This window comes from Patella vulgata, chromosome 2 (assembly GCF_932274485.2).
Source record: "Patella vulgata chromosome 2, xgPatVulg1.2, whole genome shotgun sequence".
In the NCBI taxonomy this organism is placed as follows: Eukaryota; Metazoa; Mollusca; class Gastropoda; family Patellidae; genus Patella; species Patella vulgata.
Window position 1 is genome coordinate 56,887,691 of NC_065880.2, and position 18,839 is coordinate 56,906,529.

Sequence of the window (18,839 nt, forward strand, 5' to 3'; positions counted from 1 at the left end):
GTGACCATAATCCAGGAAGTGAAGTTTGGGTAAACGCGATTATCAAAGGGATCCATAATCTTGGTGTGTAATGGTGATATATTCACACATTTTTTTAAATCAGATAAAAATTGTGACCTCTACAAGGACCACAAGCTAAAAATACGATTTTTCAAACAATCAGGAGCCATAATCCAGGAAGTTACGGTCCGATATGCGTGAATATTGAAAGGAACCGAGATCTTTGGGTTATAAACTTACATTTCAAGTTTCATCAAAATAGGATTAAAATTGTGACCTCTATAGGGTCCACAAGCTAAAAACGTGATTTTTCGTACAAACAAGGGCCATAATCCATTAAGTTTCGATCCGATATATGCCAATATCGAAAGCAACCGAGATCTTTTGGAGATAAACCTTTATGTCAAGTTTCGTCAAAATCGGATAAGAATTGTGACCTGTAGAGTGTCCACAAACAAATTGTGGACGTCCGGATGGAGAGATGCGACGACAATATACGTCCACATGAAAATGTGGGCGTATAAAAATATTCCAGCATGTAAAATGTAACCTGTAGAGAGTTAACAATCCCCGAACAACCCCAGAAATCTGGAAAAACTCAAATCTGACCAGTTTAGTGGTTACCAGGTTTTGATGGTAAGGGCAATAACTCTATGAACCAGCGGCTGCCAGGCAGGATACGCCTACATTTTCGAGAGATGGATAGAGAACAAGCTAAAAAGAAAGTGATTTTTTCCTACAATCAAGGACCATAATTCAGGAAATTACAATTCGATATGCGCAAATATTGAAAGGAACCGAGATCTTTGTGTTATAAACTTACATTTCAAGTTTCAACAAAATCGGATAAAAATTGTGACCTCTATAGGGTCCACAACCTTGATATACCATATTTTTACGCTATTTGAGAACGAACAGCGACCATTTTGTCTGTCAATTTTGGGCCGATTTACACGAAATTCGAACTCAGCCATCCTTAGGGTGTAACGGTGATATAATAATACGTTTTTTTAAATCAGATAAAAATTATGACCTCTATAGGGTCCACAACCTTGATATACCATATTTTTACGCTATTTGAGAACGAACAGCGACCATTTTGTCTGTCAATTTTGGGCCGATTTACACGAAATTCGAACTCAGCCATCCTTAGGGTGTAACGGTGATATAATAATACGTTTTTTTAAATCAGATAAAAATTATGACCTCTATAGGGTCCACAAGCTAAAAACGCGATTTTTCGTACAATCAGGGGCCATAATTCAGGAAGTTATGGTCCGATATGCGCGAATATCGAAAAGTACTGAGATCTTTGGGATATAAACTTACATTTCAAGTTTCAAGAAAATCGGATAAAAATTGTGACCTCTATAGGGTCCACAACCTTGATATACTATATTTTTACGCTATTTGAGAACGAACAGCGGCCATTTTGTCTGTCAATTTTGGGCCGATTTACACGAATGTCGAACTCAGCCATCCTTACGGTGTAACGGTGATATAATAATATGTTTTTTTAAATCAGATAAAAATTATGACCTCTATAGGGTCCACAAGCTAAAAACGCAATTTTTCGTACAATCAGGGGCCATAATTCAGGAAGTTATGGTCCGATATGCGCGAATATCGAAAGGTACTGAGATCTTTGGGTTATAAACTTATATTTCAAATTTCCACAAAATCGGATAAAAATTGTGACCTCTATAGGGTCCACAACCTTGATATACCATATTTTTATGCTATTTGACAACGAATGGCGGCCATTTTGTCTGTCAATTTTGGGCCGGTTTACACGAAATTCGAAGTCAGCCATCCTTAGGGTGTAACGGTGATATAATAATACGTTTTTTTAAATCAGATAAAAATTATGACCTCTATGGGTCCATAAGCTAAAAACGTGATTTTTCGTATAATCAGGGGCCATAATTCAGGAAGTTACGGTCCGATATGCGCGAATATCGAAAGGAACCGAGATCTTTGGGTTATAAACTTACATTTCAAGTTTCAACAAAATCGGATTAAAATTGTGACCTCTATAGGGTCCACAACCTTGATATACTATATTTTTACGCTATTTGAGAACAAAGGGCGGCCATTTTGTCTGTCAGTTTTGGGTCGATTTTCACGAAATTTGAACTCAACCTTCCTTAGGGTGTAACAGTGATATAATAATACGTTTTTTTAAATCAGATAAAAATTATGACCGATATAGGGTCCACAAGCTAAAAACACGATTTTTCGTACAATCAGGGGCCATAATTCAGGAAGTTACGGTCCGATATGCGCGAATATCGAAAGGAACTGAGATCTTTGGGTTATAAACTTACATTTCAAGTTTCAACAAAATCGGATTAAAATTGTGACCTCTATAGGGTCCACAACCTTGATATACTATATTTTTACGCTATTTGAGAACAGAGGGCGGCCATTTTGTCTGTCAGTTTTGGGTCGATTTTCACGAAATTTGAACTCAACCTTCCTTAGGGTGTAACGGTGATATAATAATATGTTTTTTTAAATCGGATAAAAATTATGACCTATATAGGGTCCACAAGCTAAAAACACGATTTTTCGTACAATCAGGGGCCATAATTCAGGAAGTTACGGTCCGATATGCGCGAATATCGAAAGGAACCGAGATCTTTGGGTTATAAAATTACATTTCAAGTTTCAACAAAATCGGATAAAAATTGTGACCTCTATAGTGTCCACAAGCTAAAAATGTGATTTTTCGTATAAACAGGGGCCATAATCCATGAAGTTTCGATCCGATACATGCAATATCGAAAGCAGCCAAGATCTTTTGGAGATAAACCTATATTTCAAGTTTTGTCAAAATTGGATAAGAATTGTGACCTGTAGAGTGTCCACAAACAAATTGTGGACGGACGGACGTCCGGACTGACAGGGGCGACGACAATATACGTCCACATGAAAATGTGGGCGTATAAAAACCAGTTCAAGCCCTACATAAAAAAATTGACTGGTTATGCAAGCAGCAAGCATTAGCATTGAAACTCTGATCATGATCTGAAATTGTGTTCCTGACTCTGCACCTCCATACTCAATTGTGGCTACTGTTTTTGCACAAAAAAGTTCCCTTGAGTATTCGGTAAAAGCATGATTTTACAAACTCTGTTGATTAGTCTGTCCACTATTCTTGTAAATGCACAGGATGTCAGAGTTTTTTTTTAGATTTTTTTAGTAGGGATTGTTTGGCCATGTTCCTATTGAATAGCTCATTTTTTTTGGCAGAGTTGTTACCGGAATCTTGTAAATGGTCAGTGACTTTTATAATTTTCTTATTTCAGACTTGCTTGGACTGTTTGGCATGTCATAGAAAGGAACACCATCAAAATTGTGATTGATGCATCTGTTTCTAATCCAATTATTTTATTTATCACTTGAAAATATTATGATCCATCAGGATAACTGAGTCACCTCTCAATATCAAAATCACTGAAATTGATCTGTCTCTTAGCCTTAATGTGCTGTACATGTTAACCTGGATCATGAGTCACGATAGGTTACTATGTGTTTGACACAGAAAAGAAACAGAAAAAACCTTGAAAGATGTTCATCTTTATATTAATGACTATTCAAATACATGTAAATGAATTGAAATGGGGTTTAACATCCTACTTTTCTGACCTAACTGGGCTAATGAAGATGGGCATCTGCCATGCAGTGTTCTATGATTTGGGAAATTTTTCCTGGACAGCGGCTCTATGACCTACTCGTATTTCGAATTGCAACACTGCTATGTACAGTTGCAGCTTTGTTTGTGAGGAATTGAGAAATTGGCTAGTAATTTGTGCAGTGTAAATATTTTGTTTCAACAACTTGCATCCAAGATTTGCATCAGTTTTCTGTCCCATCTGAATGACTAGACATAGTTCCTTGGCAAGCTCTCTGTATCACCGACAAGGGGGAAACCATGCCCGAAAATCCAGGCACCACTTGGAGCAAACCCGAGACCTCCTGGTTATTGAACCCAGCTTCTTACTCACTGAGCCACTGTGGCTCCCTCAAATACATGTATCCCAAAGAAGTTACACCAATGGGACAAAGTACAATGTGTCTATACATTTAGGTTACCATGACTTCCAAATGAACAGTATAACACAAATATATAAAATCCTGAGTGCAAACAATCACGAAGTAAAATCCTTATGTAACAATATCAAAGAATTTGTTTTTATGCATTTCAGACTTACAAATTTCACCAGATAGCAGAAACAAGACCTTCTAAATCTTCTAAAACACTTGGTACGATTCACGAATGGAAATCATAGATAATAATGGTGAGAAGAAATTAAGCAAAATCAATTAACTTAAAAGTTCTTCATAAATCCCACATTTCAACAAACATATTAATAATATCACTACTCAGAAGAGACATATTCTGAGCGCAAGTATTGATATCTCCTTTACCTTCCTCAAACGGCAGCTATATATTTTGACTATTGGATACCTTTGCTTATTTTTAGTATTTGCTTAATATGTGCTAAACATATCAATTTTTAATAGTCCGCTATAACCATTACATTTATATGGGTCTATAGGGTCAAAAACTATGCAGTCCAAGATTTGTTATTTATCTAAACACGTTAATGTTTGTACACAAATATACAGAACTTAAAACAATTGCTGTCAATACAATACAAGCAAAAATTGGTTCCAGTTAAAACCCAGAAAATATTCATACACTTGAAAACTGTCTAAATTTCAGGTCTGTACAAAGTTTCAAACATACAAAATTATTCAACTATACATCTGAAAATCTTCTAATAGGTAAAACACATAACTACTATATAAGGTAATAATAGATTGATGCGACTACAAAATCTAAGCCAAATTTATTTTCATCAAAATGAACGAGAGCATCGCTAACGCTGCAATATACATCCACATTCCTGCTTTGATTGATATGGTACTTTCTAAAATTAAGAGAATGAAATATGAAATGGCTGTAACATGACAAGAGGCAAAGACGGCTAGGCGTTGGGTTTGTTTTGCGAAATTTTCAGACAAAATAATAAAGGAGCTAAATCGCTAACATTTGGGACCTAGAAATTGATAAAAGTTGGTCGCAACGCATATAATACTGTAATATGAATGTATATAAACTGATTTACATTCAATGGTTTCCATTTTTACTACAATTTCAAATCAGTTATGTTTGGCGAAATAAGCCAGCAGTCTCAAGCGAGTGAAAATTTCTAGCGTCTGGTTATTCCAGTCTATATACGCCGTTTGATTTGGTACAATGTGTCTAGCCTCGTCCCTCGAGTCTCTTGATACAACTGGGGCTGAAGCGCATTATGGTACACGATTCGTGTACAAATGGTAAAATGTTTATTTTGTCTTAAATTTTGGATATCAAAAGCCCATCTTTTTCTGGTAAGATCACAACATGAATGTTGATTTAATTTGACAAATAAATCGTGTTTTCAATGTTGAAGATTTTGGATGATATTGAGTTAGAGACTTAGCTACTTTAACTTTCAGATTTGTGAAATATAAATTATTATAGCTCCTTTAACAAAAAAGTGGGTGTGACACTGCCTCAGGGGGTCAGGGCATGCACCAAAATAAATAGTTGCTGTCTTTACGGTATAAGGAATAAATATGCAAAGATCCAAGATAATCCATTCAGAATTGCTGCCTGTAGACGATAAATACAAAAATTGGGCATGGCTCTGCCCCTGGGGGTTGGATATGGAACAATATAAAAGGTACCACCCTGTTATTGAAATGATTAATATGCTCAATTTGAACAAAATCTGTTAATTATTGCAACCTGTAGAGTATTTACCTATAAAAAGTGGGTGTGATATACCACAACCCTGGGGGGGTCGGGACATGCACCAAAATAAATAGTTGCTAGCCTTACAGTATAAGAAATAATTATGCCAAGTTCAAAGATATTACATTTAGAATTCCAGTCTGTAGACAAAAAAACACAAAAATTGTCCACTATTCTTGTAAATGCACAGGATGTCAGAGTTTTTTTTTAGATTTTTTTAGTAGGGATTGTTTGGCCATGTTCCTATTGAATAGCTCATTTTTTTTGGCAGAGTTGTTACCGGAATCTTGTAAATGGTCAGTGACTTTTATAATTTTCTTATTTCAGACTTGCTTGGACTGTTTGGCATGTCATAGAAAGGAACACCATCAAAATTGTGATTGATGCATCTGTTTCTAATCCAATTATTTTATTTATCACTTGAAAATATTATGATCCATCAGGATAACTGAGTCACCTCTCAATATCAAAATCACTGAAATTGATCTGTCTCTTAGCCTTAATGTGCTGTACATGTTAACCTGGATCATGAGTCACGATAGGTTACTATGTGTTTGACACAGAAAAGAAACAGAAAAAACCTTGAAAGATGTTCATCTTTATATTAATGACTATTCAAATACATGTAAATGAATTGAAATGGGGTTTAACATCCTACTTTTCTGACCTAACTGGGCTAATGAAGATGGGCATCTGCCATGCAGTGTTCTATGATTTGGGAAATTTTTCCTGGACAGCGGCTCTATGACCTACTCGTATTTCGAATTGCAACACTGCTATGTACAGTTGCAGCTTTGTTTGTGAGGAATTGAGAAATTGGCTAGTAATTTGTGCAGTGTAAATATTTTGTTTCAACAACTTGCATCCAAGATTTGCATCAGTTTTCTGTCCCATCTGAATGACTAGACATAGTTCCTTGGCAAGCTCTCTGTATCACCGACAAGGGGGAAACCATGCCCGAAAATCCAGGCACCACTTGGAGCAAACCCGAGACCTCCTGGTTATTGAACCCAGCTTCTTACTCACTGAGCCACTGTGGCTCCCTCAAATACATGTATCCCAAAGAAGTTACACCAATGGGACAAAGTACAATGTGTCTATACATTTAGGTTACCATGACTTCCAAATGAACAGTATAACACAAATATATAAAATCCTGAGTGCAAACAATCACGAAGTAAAATCCTTATGTAACAATATCAAAGAATTTGTTTTTATGCATTTCAGACTTACAAATTTCACCAGATAGCAGAAACAAGACCTTCTAAATCTTCTAAAACACTTGGTACGATTCACGAATGGAAATCATAGATAATAATGGTGAGAAGAAATTAAGCAAAATCAATTAACTTAAAAGTTCTTCATAAATCCCACATTTCAACAAACATATTAATAATATCACTACTCAGAAGAGACATATTCTGAGCGCAAGTATTGATATCTCCTTTACCTTCCTCAAACGGCAGCTATATATTTTGACTATTGGATACCTTTGCTTATTTTTAGTATTTGCTTAATATGTGCTAAACATATCAATTTTTAATAGTCCGCTATAACCATTACATTTATATGGGTCTATAGGGTCAAAAACTATGCAGTCCAAGATTTGTTATTTATCTAAACACGTTAATGTTTGTACACAAATATACAGAACTTAAAACAATTGCTGTCAATACAATACAAGCAAAAATTGGTTCCAGTTAAAACCCAGAAAATATTCATACACTTGAAAACTGTCTAAATTTCAGGTCTGTACAAAGTTTCAAACATACAAAATTATTCAACTATACATCTGAAAATCTTCTAATAGGTAAAACACATAACTACTATATAAGGTAATAATAGATTGATGCGACTACAAAATCTAAGCCAAATCTATTTTCATCAAAATGAACGAGAGCATCGCTAACGCTGCAATATACATCCACATTCCTGCTTTGATTGATATGGTACTTTCTAAAATTAAGAGAATGAAATATGAAATGGCTGTAACATGACAAGAGGCAAAGACGGCTAGGCGTTGGGTTTGTTTTGCGAAATTTTCAGACAAAATAATAAAGGAGCTAAATCGCTAACATTTGGGACCTAGAAATTGATAAAAGTTGGTCGCAACGCATATAATACTGTAATATGAATGTATATAAACTGATTTACATTCAATGGTTTCCATTTTTACTACAATTTCAAATCAGTTATGTTTGGCGAAATAAGCCAGCAGTCTCAAGCGAGTGAAAATTTCTAGCGTCTGGTTATTCCAGTCTATATACGCCGTTTGATTTGGTACAATGTGTCTAGCCTCGTCCCTCGAGTCTCTTGATACAACTGGGGCTGAAGCGCATTATGGTACACGATTCGTGTACAAATGGTAAAATGTTTATTTTGTCTTAAATTTTGGATATCAAAAGCCCATCTTTTTCTGGTAAGATCACAACATGAATGTTGATTTAATTTGACAAATAAATCGTGTTTTCAATGTTGAAGATTTTGGATGATATTGAGTTAGAGACTTAGCTACTTTAACTTTCAGATTTGTGAAATATAAATTATTATAGCTCCTTTAACAAAAAAGTGGGTGTGACACTGCCTCAGGGGGTCAGGGCATGCACCAAAATAAATAGTTGCTGTCTTTACGGTATAAGGAATAAATATGCAAAGATCCAAGATAATCCATTCAGAATTGCTGCCTGTAGACGATAAATACAAAAATTGGGCATGGCTCTGCCCCTGGGGGTTGGATATGGAACAATATAAAAGGTACCACCCTGTTATTGAAATGATTAATATGCTCAATTTGAACAAAATCTGTTAATTATTGCAACCTGTAGAGTATTTACCTATAAAAAGTGGGTGTGATATACCACAACCCTGGGGGGGTCGGGACATGCACCAAAATAAATAGTTGCTAGCCTTACAGTATAAGAAATAATTATGCCAAGTTCAAAGATATTACATTTAGAATTCCAGTCTGTAGACAAAAAAACACAAAAATTGAGCGTGGCTCATCCCCTCAGGGTTGGACATGGACCAATATATATATAGGTACAACCCTATGCTGGATCATTCCAAATTGGATCCAAATCTGTTTATAATTATTGCAACCTGTATATCATTTACGGATAAAATATCAACAACCAGCGGCTGCCAGGCAGGATACGCCCACATTTTGCAAGAGATGGATAGAGAACAAGCTAAAACAAAACAGGATTTTTTGTACAATCAGGGGTAATAATCCAGAAAGTTATGGTCTGAAATGCGCAAATATCAAAAGGGACTGAGATCTTTGGGATATAAAGATAAATTTTAAGTTTCATCAGAATCGGATAAAAATTGTGACCTCTAGAGGGTCCACAACCTTTGTATTGCATACTTTTACACAATTTGTGTACAAAGAGCGTCTATTTTGTCGGGCAGTTTCATTTTGATTTTCCCGAAATTTGAATTCAACCTTCATTATGGTGGAATGGTGATATATTTAAACGATTTTTAAAATCAGAAAAGAAAATTGTGACCTCTAGAGACTCCGCAAGCTAAAAATGCGATTTTTCGAACAATCAGGAGTCACAATCCAGGAAGTTACGTTTGGATATACGCGATTATCAAAAGAAACCAAGATCTTAGTGTGTAATGGTGATATATTCACATGTTTTTTTTTTTTAAATTGGATAAAAATTGTGACCTCTACAACAAGATAAAAACATGATTTTTTATACAATCAGGGGCCATAATTCAGGGAAGTTACTACCCGATATGCCTGAACCAAGATCTTTGGGTTATAAACATGCATTTCAAGATTCATCAAGATCAGATCAAAATTGTGATCTCTAGAGGGTCCACAACTATGATATACTAGATGTTTACACTAATTGTGTACGAGGGACAGCCATTTGGTCCAGCAGTTTTGGTCTGATTTTCATGAAATTCAAACTCAACCAAAATTATTGTGTAGCAGTGATATATTTGAACGTTTTTTTAAATCGGATAATAAATGTGACATCCAGAGGGACCTCAAGCTAAAAATGCGATTTTTCGTACAATCAGGGGCCATAATTCAGGAAGTTACTATCCGATATGTGCAAATATCGAAAGGAACCAAGATCCTTGGGTTATTAACATACATTTCAAGTTTCATCAAAATCAGAATAAAATTGTGACCTCTAGAGGATCCACAACATTGATATACCATGTTTTTTACGCTATTTGAGTACGAGGGGCGGCCATTTTGTCTGTCAAGTTTGGTCCGATTTTTAAGAAATCGAATTGTAACCTCTACAGGGTCCACAACCTTGATATACCATATTTTTACAGCTTTCGCGTACAAGCGGCGGCCATTTTGTCCAGCAGCTTTGGTTTGATTTTCAGGAAATTTGCACTCATCGTTTCTTATGGTGTTACGGTGATATATTCTAACAATTTTTAAAATCAGATAATAACTGTGACCTTCAGAGGCACCACAAGCTAAAAAAGACGATTTTTCGTATATAATCAGGGGCCATAATTCAGGAAGTTACGATCTGATATGCGACAATATCGAAAAGAACCAAGATCTTTAGGTTTTAAACATGCATTTCAAGTTTCATCAAAACTTTATATACCATATTTTTACACTATTCGCGTACAAGCGGCGGCCATTTTGTCCGGCAATTTTGGTCCGACTTTCACGAAATTCGAACTCAACCTTCATTACGGTGTAACGGTGATATAATCAAATGTTTTTTTTAAATCGGATAATAATTGTGACCTTCAGAGGGACCACAAGCTAAAAAAGGCGATTTTGTGTACAATCAGGGGCCATAATTCAGGAAGTTACTATCCGATATGCGAAAATATCGAAAAGAACCAAGATCTTTAGGTTATAAACATGTATTTCAAGTTTCATCAAAATCGAATTAAAATTGTGACCTATACAGGGTCCACAACCTTGATTTACCATATTTTTACACTATTCGCATACTCAACCTTCCTTAGGGTGGAACGGTAATATAATAATACGTTTTTTTAAATCGGATAAAAATTATGACCTCTAATGGGTCCACAAGCTAAAAACATGATTTTTCGTACAATCAGGGGCCATAATTCAGGAAGTTACGGTCCGATATGGGCAAATATTGAAAGGAACCGAGATCTTTGGGTTATAAACTTATACTTCGATCCGATACATGCCAATATCGAAAGCAGCCAAGATCTTTTGGGGATAAACCTATATTTCAAGTTTCGTCGAAATCGGATAAGAATTGTGACCTGTAGAGAGTCCACAAACAATTGTGGACGGACGGACAGGGGCGACGGCATAATACGTCCACATGAAAATGTGGGCATATAAAAAGGGCCATTACTCACCGTGTATTCAACGGAAATTGTTGAAATTCAATAGGCATCTTCGTTGTACTAATTTAAATGATGCATATCAATTTCAAACAGATCGAATGATAACTGTTGTCATTAGAGCGACAAAAGATTCAACAAAGTGAAACAAGGGCCATAACTCTAGATGTAATTAACTGAAATTGCTGAAATTCAATAAGCTTCTTTGTTTTACTAATCTAAATGATGCATATAAATTTCATACAGATCGGATAATAACTTTTGTCGTTAGAGCATAAACAAGGTACAACAAAGTGAAACAAGGGCCATAACTCACGGCGTAATTAAAGGAAATTGCTGAAATTCAATAGGATTCTTCGTTTCACTAATATTTAAATAATGCATATCAATTTCAAACAGATCGGTTGATGACTGTTGTCATTAGAGCGTTCACAAGATTCAACAAAGTGAAACAAGGGCCATAACTCTAGATGTAATTAACGGAAATTGCTGAAATTCATTAGGCTTCTTTGTTTTACTAATTCAAATGATGCATATAAATTTCATACAGATCGGTTGATAACTTTTGTTGTTAGAGCGTTCACAAGAAACAACAAAGTGAAACAAGGGCCATAACTCTAGATGTAATTAACGGAAATTGCTGAAATTCAATAAGCTTCTTTGCTTTACTAATCTAAATAATGCATATAAATTTCATACAGATCGGATAATAACTTTTGTTGTTAGAGCATTCACAAGGTACAAAAAAGTGAAACAAGGGCCATAACCCCCGGCGTAATTTTACGGAAATTGCTCAAATTCAATAGGCTTCTTCGTTTCACTAATTTAAATGATGCATATCAATTTCAAACAGATCGGATGATAACTGTTGTCATTAGAGCGTTCACAAGATTCAACAAAGTGAAACAAGGGCCATAACTCTAGATTTAATTAACGGAAATTGCTGAAATTCAATAGGCTTCTTTGTTTTACTTATTTAAATGATGCATATAAATTTCATACAGATCGGTTGATAACTTTTGTCGTTAGAGCGTTCACGAGGTGCAACAAAGTGAAACAAGGGCCATAACTCCAGACGAAATTAACAGAAGTTATTGAAATTAAATAGGCTTCTTCATCTCACAAATGCAAACAACATATATCAATTTCAAAACAATCAGATGATAAATGTAGTCTGTAGAGTGTTCACAAGAAATTGTGGACGACGGACGGACAGACGGCAATATACGACCACATTTCCATGTGGGCGTATAAAAATTGTGACCTCTATTGTGTCCACAAGCTAAAAACATGATTTTTCGTACAAACAGGGGCCATAATCCATGAAGTTTCGATCCGATACATGTCAATATCGAAAGGAACCGAGATCTTTTGGAGATAAACCTGTATTTCAAGTTTCGTCAAAATCGGAATAAGAATTGTGACCTGTAGAGTGTCCACAAACAAATTGTGGACGGACGTCCGGACAGACAGGTGCGATGACAATATACGTCCACATGAAAATGTGGGCGTATAAAAATTCACTATGGTGTAAAACATTTACTGACGTCAAATATAGTTGTCTTTCAATTTCATCATGAAAGTCTTACAGTCAAAACACTTTTTGGACAAACTTCAGGTTGGTTCATCTCTCAAGTTACTTGTTTATGCATAACAGGCTGCTATGACAGCGGCTGGAGCATTTTATTTTTTTGAAATATTTGCATCTATTCGTCCCACATGTCTTGGAACCTTTACAATTGCACCAGACATAACCCTGTCCACCACAGCTGGATTCTATATGTACAGCCTGACAAAGTGTTACATCAGAGTCAGTAAGTAAATGTTGGGGACAAAAATCAAACTGATAGTCATTTTGTGTAGTGTCTGGAATTTTCAGTCATTACACGTATTGCCTGGTGCTCACAGGCTCTTTGCAAAGTGATTGATTCATTTAGTCATTACATGAAATGACTGATTACACAGATTGACTGTAACATATACATTTATTGGAATTAACCCCTGTGTTCTTCCTACTATTGCCTAACACTCTGGAATATTTCATGTCGAACCAAATTAATCCAACTAAGGTACTAAAAGATTACATGTTTTTTTTAGATTATTAAATTCAGGAACTTACCTTTGAATATAATCTGTAATAATAAACAAAATAAGAAACGTATAATTTGTGCATTTATCAAGCGACAATATAACCAACTGGACTTCACGACACCATAAAACTGTTTAATCCTATGGTCAGTGTTATAAATAAACATAGGAAAAGTCCACATAAAATCACCAATCAAACTTAAAATTCATTATTATCCTTTTCTATAGTAAAACTGGCATATAAGACATTTTCTTCTTTATCAAAGAAAAAACAAAAAAACAAGTCGACACTCCTACTAGTCAATTTTCCTTCTCTTCAAAATACATTCCTCTAATGTGAAGTATCATGTTTTGTCTCAACAAGGTGGGTCAAAATGGATGATGGTAGTCTATTGAAAATGACCAACCTCCAAGAACTCCTTGATGTGTATAATATAATCAAATAGATTCAAAATGCTACTACACTGTAAGACTAGAGTGTTTTAGTTCAGAAATTTCATATGATGTAGATACTCTCACATCACCCAATGTTGACATTATAATTTTAACATTAACTCATTTCAAAAGGGATCCAATCTTGGATGCAAGTTGTTGAAACAAGATATTTACACTGCACAAATTACTAGCCAAATTCTCAGTTCCTCGCAAACAAAACCGCAACTAACAATTGTGAAGGTAGAGAATTCGGGAGGTCTTGCCAGTTATTTACACTGATTGTGTACACGACCCTCTAACGACAACCAATCAGTCAACTTGTCAATGGTCAATGGGAAGAAGAAGAGGTCCCGACACAAAACATAGCTCCACACACTTATTTCACAAGTATTAAAACTAGTCACCAATGTGGACTTCTAACATTTGTTTGAGGAGCATTTTAAAAACACAAGATTTCAAATCACTTGTTGACAGAGATAGTTGGTAATGGCAATATGAAGGCATTTCTTTCCTTTCTCTTTGTTGACATGATGAGAGAAACATAACATTGAAAATAAATGTCCTGGATACAAATACATCCCCTTTCATATAAGATAAAGCAGCCTGTATAGAACAGTTGACATAAATTGTCCTATAATATTCCTGTTATTTATTCTAATTCATACAATGTACAATCCCTTCTCAAGCAAGCTCTTTTCACAATTATTATCTTGATATCCTGATATAAGTTATAAACTGACTGAAAGGCCAAGATACAGTTGAGTTGAATTTTTGATGTTTGAAAATTTCAAAACTTCGAATTTCGCCTTTGACCTTTTTGTACCAACAAAGTTCTTTACAGGACAATTTATTTCTTTAATTTTCAAAATTTACAAATTTGACCTAAATATTCGAACAGCTGAGGTCAATCTGATTCCAACCAGCGGCTGCCAGGCAGGATACGCCCACATTTTGCAAGAGAGGGATAGAGAACAAGCTAAATGAAAAGCGATTTTTCGTACAATCAAGGGCCATAATTCAGGAAGTTACGATCCAATATGCGCGAATATCGACAGGAATCAAGAGGATCTACAACCTTGATATACCATATATTTATGCTATTTGCGTACGAGGGGCAGCCATTTTGTCCGGCAGTTTTGGTCCGATCTTCACGACATTCGAACTCAAGCATCATTACAGTGTAATGGTGATATATTCAAATGGTTTTTTTTAAATTGGATAATAATTGTGACCTCTAGAGGGACCACAAGCTAAAAACGTGATTTTTCATACAATCTGGGGCCACCAATTCAGGAAGTTACAGTCCGATATGCGCAAATATCGAAAAGAACCAAAATCTTTGGGTTATAAACATGCATTTCAAGTTTCATTAAAATCAGATGAAAATTGCGACCTCTAGATAGAGTGTCCACAAGTTAAAAACGTGATTTTTCGTACAATCAGGGGCCATAATCCATGAAGTTATGGTCCGATACATGCAAATATCGAAAGGAACTGAGATCTTTGGGAGATAGACCTATATTTTAAGTTTTATCAAAATCGAATTAAAATAGGTTGCCAGGCAACGAAATATACGCCCACAGCAACTAAATCATCCGGGCACTGGGCAGTCAACAAGAGTTGTCGCATATTTTTACTTTTGAAGCATTTATAATACACTAAAATCTGATTAAGAGTAACAACTCATTAAGTAATTATCAGAAAATCATTAGAATTTGTTTGGTTTTTATAAAGTTCTGCCCCATGCTAACGTTTAGTATACGAAACATTTAATATCATGGATTTAGCTGTTCAAGTTATCAAAACTCATTGAAAATCAATATACTTGTTCGTCTCAAGACCTTAAACTCTGTTTATCAATCTGCAGTCAATTGGATGATAACTTTAGCCTCTAAAGCATCACAAGATTTTTCAAAGGTCATAATTTTGGCAGTAATTATCGGAAATTGTTGAAAATTAACAGGATTCTTCGTCTCATGACCTCAAACACTGCATATAAATTTATTTAAAGTCAATCGGATATTAACTTTAGCCTTTAGAGCGTCCACAAGATTTTTCAAAGTGATCAAGGGCCATAACTCTGGAAGTAATTATCCGAAATCGCTGAAAATCAATAGGCTTCTTCGTCTCATGACAAACACTGTGTATAAATTTAAGTCAATCAGATTCTTTATATAATCCATGACATGTGACAGGAAGTGACTGTTACGATGAATATGAAAGCTTTCATATCTGCATGGCACAGTAGCAGATCTAGTTATTATTTCTTTTTTGTTCTTTTCCTGCAGATTTTATATCTCAGAATCTAACCATAGGATCTTTCTGAAACTTTTACCTACTCCCCCAAGAATGGGTGCTGGCTTTTGTTTAAATATATTTTCAAAACATTCTACGAATCCGAAATCACCGAATTTTATGAACAAAAACAGTTGACCTACATTGCTGTAACTTTGCGACTATTTGACCTATTTTACTTATTCTTTTTTCTTTGAGTACCTTGAAACATTTACGTCAAATCTGCTATTTCCGAATTTCGAAAATTACATCATTGACTTTTCATCCGGAGATAAAACCAAATTGACGACTTCTTTAATATTAGTACGATTTTCAAGAAATTTGGAATGTAAGTAGAACTCATTGACCCAACTTCAACAATATCATTAGAAATGTCCTAAATCATCTTTCCTTGGAGAAATTAAGGGACAAAGTTTTGAAAAAATTGAAAAAAAGTAGATCAGAATGCCTTGAAATTTGTTTTCTGTACTAGCTAAGAAATTACTGATGCGTACACAAAATATGGAGTTTGTCGATCGAACCAGAAGTTTCACCATCTTGAAATGTGAAAAATCCCTAAGGCTTTTGCAATACTTTACTTTAGGAATGCCTAAAAATCTATCAGAGCATAATTTGGATTTTGGTCAATTGATGGTCACCATTTGAATTGAATATGAAAAAAAGTGAAAAATCCACATTAACGGACATGAAAATGAAGACAATAGGCCGTAGTTTGAAGAACACCTCTCTTATTTCCGAAATGAATACATTTCTGGATAGTCGGGATCAGAGTTGAATTTTTGACCTTTCAAAAATTTCAAAACTCAAATTTTGCCTTTGACCTTTTTCGTGCCGACAAATTTGTTTACACAACAATTTATTTCCTTAATTTTCAAAATTTACAAATTTGACCTAAATATTCAAACAGCTGATGTCAATCTGATTGCGAAAATATAAGTTCCATTCAAAATTATATCATTATATTTTTCAATATTTTCCTGCCATTTTCATTTTATTTTCTGATCTGTCTCGTTTTTAAAGGGCTTGATCGATTTTTCTGAAACTTCTGAAATGAAATGGGGTTTAACGTCCTACTGTTCTGCTGCGAACTGGGCTAATGAAGACGGCTGAAACTTCTGGAACTGAAAGTCAATCGGATTACAGCAATACAAGTTTCAGTCATTTCCTTTTATTTTTCAGATTATTTTTTCGCCTGGGTGAAATGTTTCTCGCTTTATTTAAGCTTATAACTTCGCGAGTTTTTGAGTGATTTTAATAATTACTTTTTCTTGTTAAGATTCTTTATATAAGCCATGACATGTGACAGGAAGTGGCCGTGAATAAGATAAGATAAGATAAGATAAGATTTTATTGTATCTAAACACCCCATTAGAGGCAGCATACAAATACGAACAAAATATTAAATACATATTATTATTTTTTTTTTTTCCACTTGACTGTATCTCAGAAACTACTTGTGGGATTGATTCGATATCTTTGGTTTTACTGGGGAAGTGGGTGTGACTTAGCGTTTAAAGCTATTTCGAACTTTCTGCGACAATGAGAAATGTCTGAAATCACAAAGTTGTTGTTTTTTTAAATATTGCCGTAATATTAACAATAATCATCAGATTTTAACATTTGATACATTTTGACATAGCCTGAAACAAGACAAATAGCTACGGTTCTTTAGATGTTTTATTTTCGACGAATCTTCAGAGATAATAGGCGCCAAAATTTGAAAATTTAAATTTTAACAAAAAACTTTTTTATTTATGAATATCTTTTTATGGCGTTTTACCTAGACTTAAAAGGACATGTGATTTGAGCAACAATATGAACAATTTTTGTCTCGATAATTTTCCTTGGCTAATTCAGTTTATGGGTTCTAGATTAATTATTTATTGTTTGATTTGTATAAAACAAAGTTCATATGCTCCGTGGTTCAAAATGTCATTTTTTTTTGTTACCGGTGAAGTTTCCTTTCGGTACCGGAAGTGACGTAAATTTAGGAAAAACTACAATTCTGAGAGTTTAGTACAACTTTTTGAAAGCAAATATTATTTTTTTCAAATTTGATATTACCAAAAGGATGTGCCATGCAAAGGCAAAAAAACCCATCGGACTCAGTTTTTTTAATTTCAATTTCGTTTTCAGGCTATTTCGATTAAAAGGTGAAAAAAGGTGTAAAATTAAGATATTAACAACCCATTCAGCGTCTTCATATTTTAAAATATTTCTTCGTAACTTTCATAAACTTGTAGCAATAATCTATACGAAGAGAATGTATGTGAAAATTAGTTTGTAATATGAGCAGCTGCCGAGAAATGGGCAATTTTGCATAAGTCACTTTTTACGCTAGTTTGCATGTAAAAGAGTCAATTATTATTCGATTTTCAAAAATTTTTACCATTTGATGCCTTATGACAATTTTGACTAGGTCAAACCAATTTAACATTTTCACTGTCACCGGAAATGACATGATTTGGGCAAAAACTGTATTTTTAGCCTTAAAAAGAGATATTTTATTCAAATGATTCTTATTTGTAATGTTTTTAAAATTGTGATATTTGATTCAAATCAACAAATAGAATAAACCCATACAATCATACAGATACCACAAAACGGTTTCTAAGTGGTACGGTTGCAGAGATTTTGGCGATTTTCTACAAGTCACTTTTCATGGTTTTTGGTCCATAAAAGTGTCAATTATTCTCCGATTTTTATAAAATTTTCACCATATGATTCCTTATGCCATTTCTGATTTCATAGAACTATTTTAACATTTTCATTCGCACCGGAAGTAATGTCATTTTTGCAAAAACAACTATTATTTTGAAGTGAGTTATAATTAGTATTTGTTTAATATTATGATATTTGATTCCAGTGGATATATAGATTGGATCAATAC

At 34.5% G+C, this 18,839-nt stretch overlaps 1 protein-coding gene across 1 annotated transcript in view; it reads right to left on the bottom strand.

Annotated features, from left to right (window-relative positions):
- The window catches only part of LOC126811147 (protein shank), a 140,723-nt gene extending 126,738 nt beyond the window's left edge, over positions 1–13,985 (bottom strand). The window contains exon 1 of the mRNA XM_050536634.2: positions 13,251–13,985. The gene's annotated coding sequence lies outside the window, so the exon portion shown is untranslated. The remainder of the gene's footprint in view (positions 1–13,250) is intronic.
- Between the last annotated feature and the right edge of the window lie 4,854 nt (positions 13,986–18,839).